Genomic DNA, 12,685 nt, shown 5'->3' on the forward strand with positions numbered 1-12,685 from the left:
TTTTGCTCCCATGTTGCATTTGTATCATATGGGGAGTTGATTAATTATTACGGAGATTGTGAGTTCTGTGCTTGCTAATAGCACCGTGTCGATTGAAGATTTTGAGCAAGAAGTTGGATATTGTCATATGGTTTTGTTTAGGTACTAGCTTGATCATCTATACCTCCACATTTCCATAAATGTTTTGCCTCTTCTTACCTATTACCTCACATATCCAAATTTACCTCGGCATGTGTCATGGTCATTTGTTTGGTTGGAATGCATATGTACGGTTGTAGAGATTACTTTCATATTAGATTGCAGGCATGTTCTTATAGGAGGTCGTAGTTAGGTGAGTGTCACTACAAAATGAATTCTTTCTAACTTCACATATACTCACCTGTATTTTTTTTGAGTGATCTGAGCGACCCGTGAGAGTCCAATTTGATAAGTCTCTACAGTTGACGGTTCAACAGTTTTTAACGACTACATAACTCGTTTGCATGATTCACATTGCTAATTAATTGTTGGTTAATGCATTAAATTGGTTTTGGCTTTACAGTTTGCATTTCGCTCTGAGATTGAACGCGTTCCATTAGGTTTTAGGATCGAGTCTAGTTCTTGCTTGGGGACAAGCAAGGGTTTGGTTTGGGGAAGTTTGATGCGTGTCCTAAATATGATGTTTTACACCCTATTTTACACGCATTTCAGAGCTCATTTGTGTAGGTTAAGCTACTATTTGCCCCATTTCGTCTACTTTCGTATTTTTATGTAATATTGCAGATTTATGCGGAAATGAGTAGATATTGAGCCAAATCCGTCCCCGAGTATCTTGCATTGCGTTTGACGTGAAGTATTTACTCAAGGAACGAGCTTGGTGCGCATTTCGAGGCCTGAAAGATAATTTTATGAAGAATTAGAAGCAGATTACCAGCTACTTCAGTCGATCGACCGCTGCCCTTAGTCGATCGACCAGATCACGAGTTCCAGTAGCTACTGTTCAGCGAAGAGCAGTCGATCGACTGCCTTGCATGGCCGATCGACCAAGCCGCTATTTCAGACGTGAATTAATAGAACGAGATTTTCAAAGCCCATGGTAATTAGGTTTTAGGAAATAAGAACTACGTTGTATTCCTATATAACGTAACTTTAGTTTTCAGCATAAGGGGAGCCCTTTTATCTAGTTTTTATCAAGTTCTATTATCAGTAATTAGGGTTCTAAATATTGTTTTCGTTTTCAATACAATTACTTTTGCATTCGGTTTTTGGGATCATTATTATGCAATTCCATTCGGTATTCTTCTGCTCTTATTTCAGTTTTATTGCTTTATTGTCATTCATAGTATAGGATTTCTAGATTAGTTTCCCGAAGCCGAAATTATCGTCTTATGTTAATCGTTTATTTAGCCGTTTTAATCATGAATTCTGTAGTTTTATTAGTCAATTTTATTGTTGTTATTATTTCCAGTATGAGTAGCTAAACCCCTTGTGCTAGGATGTAGAGGAACTGTAGGTTAGGCGGCATTAGAATTAGGAAGCCCTAATCGCGCCATGGTCGATCGACTGGCCACGTGAGTATTAGTTTCATTTTAATTAATTTAATTGCCATGTTTGACGAATTGAGTGCACGCGACTAGTTGAATGTCTAGGATTTGACCGACTCAAAAAAGATCGAAAGATAGGGAAGGGAGATAGCCTACCTAATTAAGTCGACTAGATTAATGAGATCGAGAGATAAGTTAATTTAGCCTTTTTAGTCACTTTTCACGACGAAAGTTAGCATTAGTGATATTAGGGACCTGTAGCGAGATCGAAAGATGCTACCTGTGAGAGTGGACCGAGAGGACTTTTTATTTTCCCGTCTCACGTGTTTGTTTTAGACCTACCTAGTATAATGCCGCCGAAACTACAGTGAACCGACCATCTTAGCACCCTTTTAATATCTGTTTTCATCAATTAGCTTAGTTTACTGTTCTTTATTGTCATTAGTATAGAACAAATCAAATCAAACCCCCACATTTGTTACCTTGGACTTAAAATTAGACAACTAAAAATTGCACCGCCTCCCTGTGGTTCGACCCTGTTACCACTAGCTTCTGTTAGTTTTAATAGGTATTATAAATTTTATCTTTGGTGCACACAACGACGGGCATCACATATACATAATCATTGTACTTTGGTCAAATTTTTAATTAGCCCAAGTAGAACTTCTAATCGTTTTAACTAACACGATTACGGTGTATGCAAGCCTAAGAGTCATTAGATCACACTTGCATAATTTTAACAACTTTCCCCTTTTGACATCATCAAGTAGGAAGAATACGATAAATGTAGCACATAAAGATTAAAGTCATAGGAAATAAATTGTTCAACAGTTAACAACACAACCGATTAGAGAATAAAAGATAATTATTAAACATAACAACGAAGTGATCAAAATGATAGGAATTGTTTGATCTTGGCTAGGCATGGGCTCGGTAAAAGGTTAGGGTAGGCTTAGGTTATGTAAGTTGTTTAGGCATTGTCATCACCTTCCTCGGACTCGCCTTGTTCCACCAAACCACGAACCATTTTCACAAGTTCATCATTTTGACCCTTTACCTCGGCTAGGTCCTCACACAATCCCGCCACTTCTAATTTCAAACCTGCAATCTCATCCATTCGAGTGCGTTGGAGATCCATCATCTCCTTCATAGTTTTGATGAGATGTGTCATAGAAGCGGAATCACTTGATAAAGAGCCAACATTAGGTGCCTTACCACCCGACCATCTACGAGCAAGCTTATTATTCTTGATTTGGAAGAACATCCTCGAGAGCATACCCAAAGTAATTGAATCACAAAGGTTATCAACCCCAAAGCATGTCGAGTAAACAATCTCCATCTTCTCAAAGATCAAAGACAACCACATTCCATAAGCTAAAACCATAGCACTATCAACCTTACGCTTCTCAACATCTTGGCAATATGATCAATGTGAAAGAACATTAAAGCGGGTAAGTTGATCGGCAAATGGTTAGCTATGTGATAAATCAACCACATGTCCAATACAGAGCATTTCCCACGGCTTCTATTGCAAGGGATCTAAGTTCGATAAATGAAATTAAAGAAGAACCTATGATTGATTTTAAGTTCCCTAGCCGAGAGAATGTTGCATGAATTAGCACTTGGACTTAGAAACTTGGTTACGGTTAAAGATGTAATCTCGTCAATAGTAGGCCAACCACCCATAGGAAAATTTGACAAACCGGTTGTTGGTACTTCAAACATCCTACCAATATCCTATCAACACTTTCAACACTAAGACACAAAGGCTTATTGTAAATCACAGCCGTGAGTGAGCCGGAATGAACATTAACCTTCACCGTGGTATAGAATTGAACCAACTCGGGCATATAGACCTTCCCATAGAAATTAAGATGATTTTGCCATTTTTGTGCAAAAAACGCATCTTTGAAAAACTTAAACGCGGGAGAAGAGCCATACTATAATACTCGGATATTTTGGGACTCACAAAGGACCTTGAGACACGTGAGAGAACCCCATGTATCGAAAGCAAAGGATGATCGTGCACTAGACCAAGTAAGATCTAAACTAGACAAAGTAGACTTCCAATGTTGGAGTAAGTATCCTCAACAATAGTGCGATCACATGTTTAAATATCATGATAAGAATATGTAAGAGATGATTCAATTATATAGTCAACTGATCAACATTAATCGGTAATGATTGGCTAACTAGAGTTTGATATTACTGTCGTTTAATGGTGGTGAATAGTTGATCCCTTAAGGTCACACCTATAGGACAATTCCCTTAATAGATAAGTTGATTAATTGTATACCAATACAAGTTAATCAATTCCTTAAAATTGAACAATTTATTTGTGAGTGAGAATATTTATATCTTATTGTAATTTGATTAAATAAGATTCATTTTAGTAATTAAAATGTTTTCATTACTAAAAAATTGATTATTGTTTATGAAACAATTGAGATAAGAATGAATAGTTAATTATGATTATAAAATGTTGTAAAACATATTAACATAAACCATTTTAAATACTTGTGATCATGAATTACTAGCTAATTTGTCATGTGTGATTAATTTATTATGAAATGATATTTATTTGGATAAATATGCATTAAAAATAGATATGGGCATGGTGTGTGACACATGACCTAACAAATGACATTTGACAAAATCACAAAATAAAATGGAGTCCATTTTATGTAGGGCATCGGTTTTTTAAAGAGGAGAATGGGGTTTATTGTGTTTGTTAATTTTGAATGGAAAACATAATGATCACTCTAACTACCCTAGCCTTACACACCTATTATTTAGAGAAGAGAAAAAGAAAAAGAGGAAGGCATGCATTGGCTTTGGGACACCACCCCAACCGACTCCCCTCTTTATTATGAGAAAAATGTTCTCATTTTTCTTTTAATCAATTATTCACATTCTCACATTATTATCTCATCTCTCTAAAATAGTTTTAGAAACTTTGATTAATTGTTCAACAAATTCTAATATCACAAAACATTATTACTAGTGTAGTAATACAAATATTATTAGAATTATTAAGGATATCTAATATATTAATCTAGTTAATTAGTATATTAGCATTAAGGGTTATATGTTTGGGTGCAACAAGAGGAGAATCTGTACACTTGAGATTTTGGAGGATCATCCATAAGTTTTAAGCTCAAGAACAAATAAGGAAGGTGTCCTTATTTGTGCCCAAAATTTCGAACCACATTTTATGTAAGGAACATTGTTTTCTTTTCATCTCTTACTTTAGTTATGCATGCACTATATCTTAAAGAACTCATATTAAAATATTAATTAGTTTACCATTAGAAACGTCTAATAATAGGTATATGAACCTAACAATTGGTATCAGAGCATAGGATGTTGCATGCATAATTGATTTATAGTTTTTTCGAGTTATAAGTAACTTAATTAAAACTAATAATTTATGATTTATTAGATAATGTCACGAAATCATCTTGCATGTTGTATATTCTGGTCCTAAAATGTATTTAGGTCATTTTGATGATTTATGGTTTTTTATTGCTTATTTTAATGATTTTTAGGGATTTTATTACATTTTAATGGGTAAAATGGTATTTAAAATACTAAAAATGGTTAGAGTTAGTTTCTAACCTTGAAATTTTTATATGACATCTTATGCACATTTTACTTATTGTATGTAAAATTTCGTATAAATTTGATTTATTTTGTATGATTTATGATTTTTATGAGATAAAAATGGATTAAATGGAGGTAAAATGGTTAAAAATAGGCCATGAATTTTAATATGTTGTCACATGAACATTTTACTCACTGTGTGTAAAAATTTAAGATGAACTTGATTCATTTTACATGATTTATGAATTTTTAGTGTAAAAATGACATAAATAGTGACTATTTTAGCATAAATAGCTGAAACGAATTACATGGCATGGGAAATTATTTTAGGTTGCATTTATATCCCACTGATCATATCTAAAGTTGAAACATTGATTAGATTAATTTTCATATGCTTTAGATGTTTTATTTGATAAAACCGATAAATCGCAACTACATTTTCTCGAAATATATGCAAAAATTTTAAACCATAATTTTTGACATTATGAGTGTCACGGATATATTCCAGTATTTTCAAAAAATTAAAATTCAAATTTTGAAATTAGTGTAATTTAAATTGGATTAATTTCATAAAAGTTATTATTTTAGGGTAAAAAATGAGCATAAATATTATATCAAGTTGAATTATTGTCAAAAATTGAGTAATGACTAATTTTTGAGTCCTAAAAGAGTTAGTATAATTACCTTGGACTAAAATTAGATTTTAGTATTATTTAGCGATTTTAATAAGGTAAAAATCGTGAATTTCCATAAAACCGGGTTATATGTATGATATAAGTTAAATAGGGCGATTTGGCACATAATTTGGCATGTTAGATACATATTATAATGCTGAATATTTCATTGTTGAATGTCATATTTTATTTATGTAATTTTGAATTATGTAATTTTATCTTAGTATGGCCTTAGTTTTAATCGATATTTCCCGTAATGTAAGGGGATATTGATTCGGTTGTAATTTAATGTGATCTCGTATCACTTTTATTTTTACTAGTTTTTCATATTACAAATGTATAATAAGAATAGCTATGTATTTTATTATTTTTTGTAATTCCGGAGTTTCTTCAAGACGGTGCCATTCGGAAAGGCGTTCCGACAAAGACAGTGTTCTTGGGAGGCGTGTCACTTGAAGATTCAAGAGACCAAAGGAGTTGGTTTCCGAATTTGTAATAGATTATTTGATTTTCTATTTTAGGAAGGCCATATTAGGAATTTTATTTTGTTTTGCATTTCTTTTATTATGTTGCATGCATTGCCAAATCGCCATAACAACACATGCATATCATATCGAGTCTTCGACCGTATCAATTATGATTATTGATAATTCGACTTATAGCTCACTTAAAATTGATAGATAATAAATTGACAAGACCTTTACTTTCAATAGATTGAGACTTAGTCTTACCAAATAGTAGGAGCCCATGAATCTCAATTTCATAAGGAGTACAATACGATTTTTCGGGGTGCTTCAATTGAAGTTGGGTAAGTGGGGTAATGAATAGTTATTACACTTCGAAAATTTGGTTGATCTCGACGAAAGTATTTGCGACCGTAGCCGCAATAGGTTCGGGCTAAAGATGAACTTAACGTAAATTCATCGACCGAGAGTTCTAATTGTAGAATCGGTTAAGAGGGTTAACCCACCAAGTTATATTAGTAAAGGTGTAGAGGGTCCATTGGCTCACATCCAAGTTAATATGAATTTTGGGTCTCGGTATCATTTATTATAGTTGGGTAAAGGTCACTATATAAATGTTAAGACTTGTTCAAAATGTTTAAAAGTTTTATTAAAACGATAAATGTTTAATAATTCCTTCATTTTCTATTTTGTAGTCAATTTGATTAGTTAGAAATGACAACTCCAAATTCATCCGCATCAACTAGCGCAAATGCTCCACCACTCCCCAATGCTTCTTGGCTCCGATCCTTTATGGATCGATGTAAACTTGAAAAGAATGGATCTAACTTTGCCGATTGGGATGCGCAACTCCGCTTGGCCGTGGATGGTGACAACAAGCTTCGTTACCTTACCGAAGCCGCTCCCGCTACACCTACTACTAAGTCAACCTCCGCCGTAAAGGAAGCCTATGAGGCCTACCAAAAAGAATTGGCCGCAATCAAGAACGTCTTGATTTTCTCTATGGAACCCGTTCTTCAAAGGAGTGCTATTAAGATGAGCATGGCCTATGAGATCTACACCAAGCTTGTGACCATGTTTTCGCAAGCTCCAAGGATCATCCAATATGAGGCGGCCTCCGCGTGTTTCGAGATCAACATCAAAGAGGGCCAAAAGGTTAGCCCTCATGTGCTCAAGTTGACTGAGCTTGTTGAGACTCTTAAAATCCAAGGGTTTGACATTCCCGAACAACTCGTTATAGACCGAGTTCTACATTCCTTAAACAAAGTCAAAGCATATGTGCAGTTTAGGGTAAACTACAATATGAAAAATATGAAGACTTCTTTCCATGAATTGCACAAATTGCATGTGCAAGCCGAGAGAGTAACGGGTTAGATGTCGTCGGGTCTCCCAATCAAACACATTTATAATTCTCAACAAACAACTAGTTAGTAGTTAAGTCGAGTTCGATCCATGGGACGGTGTGCTTTGGGTTCTAAGTCTATCTATCTCAATTTATGCTAGTGTCACAATTGATGGGGTTTGTAGTTGTGTCCTAGACTAATGTAAGCAATAAAGTAAACCAAACAATGAACTAAGAAATGTAAACAAATGACTAAAAGCACTAGGATGTCATGGGGTCATAGGGGATTCATGGTGTTGATCATACAAACATGTTTACAAAGTTGCAAGCAATTAATGTTGTAAAGGAACCGAGTTGGTTTATGTCTTACGGTTCATAGGAAGTGTTGGGTCCCTGAGCCGAATCGATTAGATTGTACAACACCTACAAGTCGACTTACCTTCCCCCTAATAACTTCTATGCATGGTCTAACAAGACTCGAGTTGGTTTATATCTTACAAGTCTCATTGAAAAGGTAAGTGATGGTTATAAATACAAGGATTCATAGGCTTAGCATTTCATCAAACATAACATGTGCATAGGTTGACATCACAACAAGCGAGCAATTTAATTATGAAAACATATTAAATTAAGCATGCCTAATCCCATGTTGGTTTCCCCTAATTACCCACTAATCCTAGCCAGAGAACTACTCACTCATTATCATGGAAAACATGTTATTAGTGGTGTCAATCATCACAACAAGTATAAACATTATAATAGAATGAAGAAATAAACAATAAAGAGTAAAGAGTAAAGGAATTATACCAAACTTAAGATGATGCAAATAATAAAGCAATGAATAAAAGAAGAGAACTTGATTGATTGATGAAGGGTTGTCAATCCTCCAATAATAACCCATTAATCTTCAATTACTCAAAAGTAATAAACTTGAACAATAGTTAAGGAGAGAATAATGTGAAATTTGTGGAAAGTTAAAGAGTAATCTATACTAATCTACTCCTAATCTAATCCAAGAGAGTTTTCTAATGTGGAAGCCCCCTTTGATTATCATCAAAATGGGGTATTTATAGTAGTGCTTCATTAGGTTAACTATGGCTAAACTAGTAATTAACAAATCTAAGTTCTAAGCAGGCAATCGCAAGTATTTCTGAAAGATGAGCATCTTTGCTGAGGGCGCCACGGTGTAACACCCCCATACTCCAAGTGCCTTACCAGGACCACTCAGGTATAAGGATACTACCATCTCGGTTGCCCGAGGTACTGAATATCATAAGACAATAAAGAAACGTACTTTTAAAGTAAATATAGATTAAGTGATTACAGGTTCAAACCAAAACTAATAAAAGGAATTACAAGGTTCTCATACGGTCTACAGCTAAAACTATCAAAGCTACTAGACTTCGTCGACACGAATGAAGACTTCTAACAGCCACGTGATGACTCATCCCGGCTATCCCATACGCGTCATATCACACACCGCTCAATAATCGCTCACCACCCCCGAATGGATCACCACGCTTTTAAAACATTTAAACGGGGTCAATACTAATCACACAATTCAATACATATATCAACAATAAGATAAACAGACATGCTGAATCACACACACACACACACACACACACACCACCAACTCCCATCGTCTCAATACTTGATGTCCACCGGACCCACCACGCCATGGGGACCGCAGCCGTTCCCACCTAAGCCCCGCTCATCATACGAGCGATAACCCCGTCCCATTAATGTGCACATCCCCTTTCGTGGCGGGTTCCACGAAGGGCGAAACTAGGGCGTGAGATCACTCCCGCAAGTGACCCCACTCAGCCGAGAACGCATCTCGAGAACCATCAACAAACACAACCACAATCACAATCACAATCACAATCATCATATCAAACAACTAACTACAAAGACATCACCAATATCCCATTATGGGACTAATAACGAGTAGGAAATCCTACCTGGAAAGCACAACACGCAGACGGTATCTACAGCTGTATCAAAACGGCTCCTCTACGAATTCTCCTCCTATCATACAGCACATAAAGACTACACATCACAAACTACACACCAAAACCCCCAATTCCTAAATTAGGGTTTAACCAATCTTAACAAAACATTATAAAAACTATATTAAAAGCTTACCCTCGACGCAAGGAATCCAACGACACGAAAAAACGACAAGAACCGACCGTCGAACTCCGGAATTGCTTTGAGAATGCGATTAGGAAGATGAACTGGTCGCTTTCTCTCTTAAACAGGGTTTTAGGTTTTGTAAAAGTGAATTAAAACAATGACGAATATGTTTAAATACCTTAATCGCATAATTAACAAAACCCGAGAAAACTTCCCCGTAAAACCGGACACTCGATCGAGTACCCAAGGTACTCGATCGAGTACCCCCTTACTCGATCGAGTACCCCAGCTACTCGATCGAGTACCCAACAGGTCAGAAACTATTTTATCTCGCAACTTACCCTTACTCGACAGAGTAAGGGCTACTCGATAGAGTACCCCAAGACTTATAAATACGGAGTATTACACACGGTCCGCTCGTCCAAGAGGTAAGACGCTCGGATTGCTGCATGGAGGGACGAGCGGCTGAGTGGTTGGGACGCTCGGATTCAGGGCTCCTGGGACGAGCGTCTTATCTTCTTGGACGCTCGGATTCCTTTTCAGAATCCTTCCCTTCGCAAACTTCTTATTCTTCCAATGTTGGTCTTTAGTTCTTGCCCTTCCTTCAATACCCCTTCAACCAAGATCATCAATGTCCTTCCGAATAGGCTCAAGAGACGGGAATTTTCCGCCTAATTATCTCCTTTCCTACAAATCAAACACAAAGCAATATGAAAGCAAAATAGGAAGCATTTGACGGGTAAAATAGCTATGGGACGCTATAATAATATGCAAAATGGGTTCAAGTAGGGGACTAAATGTGCGCAAATATGAGTCACATCAGAGAGACATGGGTCTAAATGTTAGCTCAACCAAGGATGTGCTCATGATCAACAATAAGTGCAAAGGGAAGTTTAAGTGGAGTGCTAGAAAGGGCAAGAAACCCACTCCCTTCAAGGGAAAAGGAAAAGCTATTGAGAAAAGCTCTTCTAAAAAGGGTGCTACTTCCGAGGAAAAATGCCATTATTGTAGTGGCATACGACATTGGAAGAGGAATTGCCTGAAGTATCTTAGTGATATCAAAACTGGAAAGATTGTTCCAGTAGGTAAATATATTTCTCCCTGTCATTTATGTTTTGATTTCAACCTCAGCTTTGGTATTTGGATACAAGTTGTGATTCTTACCCTTTTTATTTGTATTTAAGGGCATCCGAGCAAAGACAAAGGCAAAGACAAGCAAGCCTAAGGAGGTTCTTCAAGGGAAGCTAGAGTAGCCGCCCATAGTAGAAGACCTATGGAAGCTTGGCCTTTATTTTGATAGTCTTCCTTTTATTGTTGTATTTTGAAGTTGTTGTTTTAGAACTCTTCTTAATTTCCTAGTTAGAAATGGAAATTAGTTTATTTCCTTTTATCTTCAAGGACAAGTGGTTGTATTTGAATTTTAGTGACTTGGTTTTCAACCCAAGTCACTCGGTTTATGGAAATTTTTCGTTCTAAAACTAGTCATTATACACTTTTTACATCAAAACATAAATTATATTGACTTAAGTTAATCATAAAAGAATTACAACGATTGGATCATTGTAATAAGTACATAAGCCATGAATTTGATTCTCACTTATGCTTTTAAGACTTAATATCACATCTTATTTGATATAAGAAAGAATGATTGTAAATTCATAATAGAGTTATTTGAACTCAACATAGGGAATTTTATAAACCAATTGGCTACGCCACTTATAACTATGACTTGTAATCACTTATGAGACTCCATACGAGCTATGGGAGGGCTTAAGACCTTAAAATTGTATGAGACATGGATATGAGTCCAATCCTTTACTTTATAAGGATTAGTCTACTTTGAAGCTAGATTATAATGTCTTTACAAAAGAATCATCATTTAAGGTTATCATATGTGATATTTTTTTTTCTTTCCTTCCTTCACAATCATAAGTCTAAAATTGTTTGTTGCTTATAAGGCTATATTTCGAGAAAAATAGATGTATTTTTCAAAAGATAGAGTGGGAGAAAATTAGCAACAAACATACAACTAGTTAGGAACTAGCGAGGAGACCAAAAGAAAGCGTTCTTAAGTGAAACTCATGACATGTGAAGAGACCAAAAGAAAGCTTTCTTAGGAAAATCTTCAGACGAGTGAGGAGACCAAAAGAAAATGTTCTTCATATAATAAGATTGTGAAGTGGTTGTATCAAGTAATTTCAATTCTATTTTACATAAGAGCCGTATGAACCAAAGTGAAATCTGTGCAAAAGGATAAATTTGCTTAGGGTTGCATAGATAGACTTAAAAGATGTCTACAAAGCTAAGTTAAGATGTAACTATGCTAAGATCCATGTTATCATTGCTACACCTCATAGTGTGTATGTTCAAGTTAGATGTTAAAACCAAATTTCTAAATAGGTATTTAGAAAGGGGTGTGTATACGACATAAGCACAAGGTTTTAATTAACACTTAATGATTACAATGATCATTTCAATTATGTGATGCGAAAATGGTTGTCACTCGAGTTGTCGAGAAACCATGTATATACATGGATTTGAGTGGGAGTCAAAATTACCACGTTTAGACATGAAATTCAGTGGGAGAAATTGTCTTCCATATTGATGTCATATTATTCATTGAGGATGACACACTAACACTACCATATATCAGGGAGGGTTTTGGTTTTCAATTCTCAATGAAAGTTGACATATTGCATTCTAAAATTCCAAATCTATTATGATATAAGGAATTTTAAATTGGCACTTAGATAAGTATCTTGTATTGATAAGATTTTTATCTATTTAATATAAACAAGGTTGAGTAGGTTATTCATACTGATGAAAGTGAAATTACTATGATAGAGTCATAGTCATTCACTGAACCTAATGAGTTGTTGATCATATAAGATCAATTGCTAATGTTTCCGCCATTTGAACGATTATGTATGCCATTATATG

The sequence above is a fragment of the Silene latifolia genome, chromosome 2 (genome assembly GCF_048544455.1).
Source record: "Silene latifolia isolate original U9 population chromosome 2, ASM4854445v1, whole genome shotgun sequence".
Taxonomy (NCBI): domain Eukaryota; kingdom Viridiplantae; phylum Streptophyta; class Magnoliopsida; order Caryophyllales; family Caryophyllaceae; genus Silene; species Silene latifolia.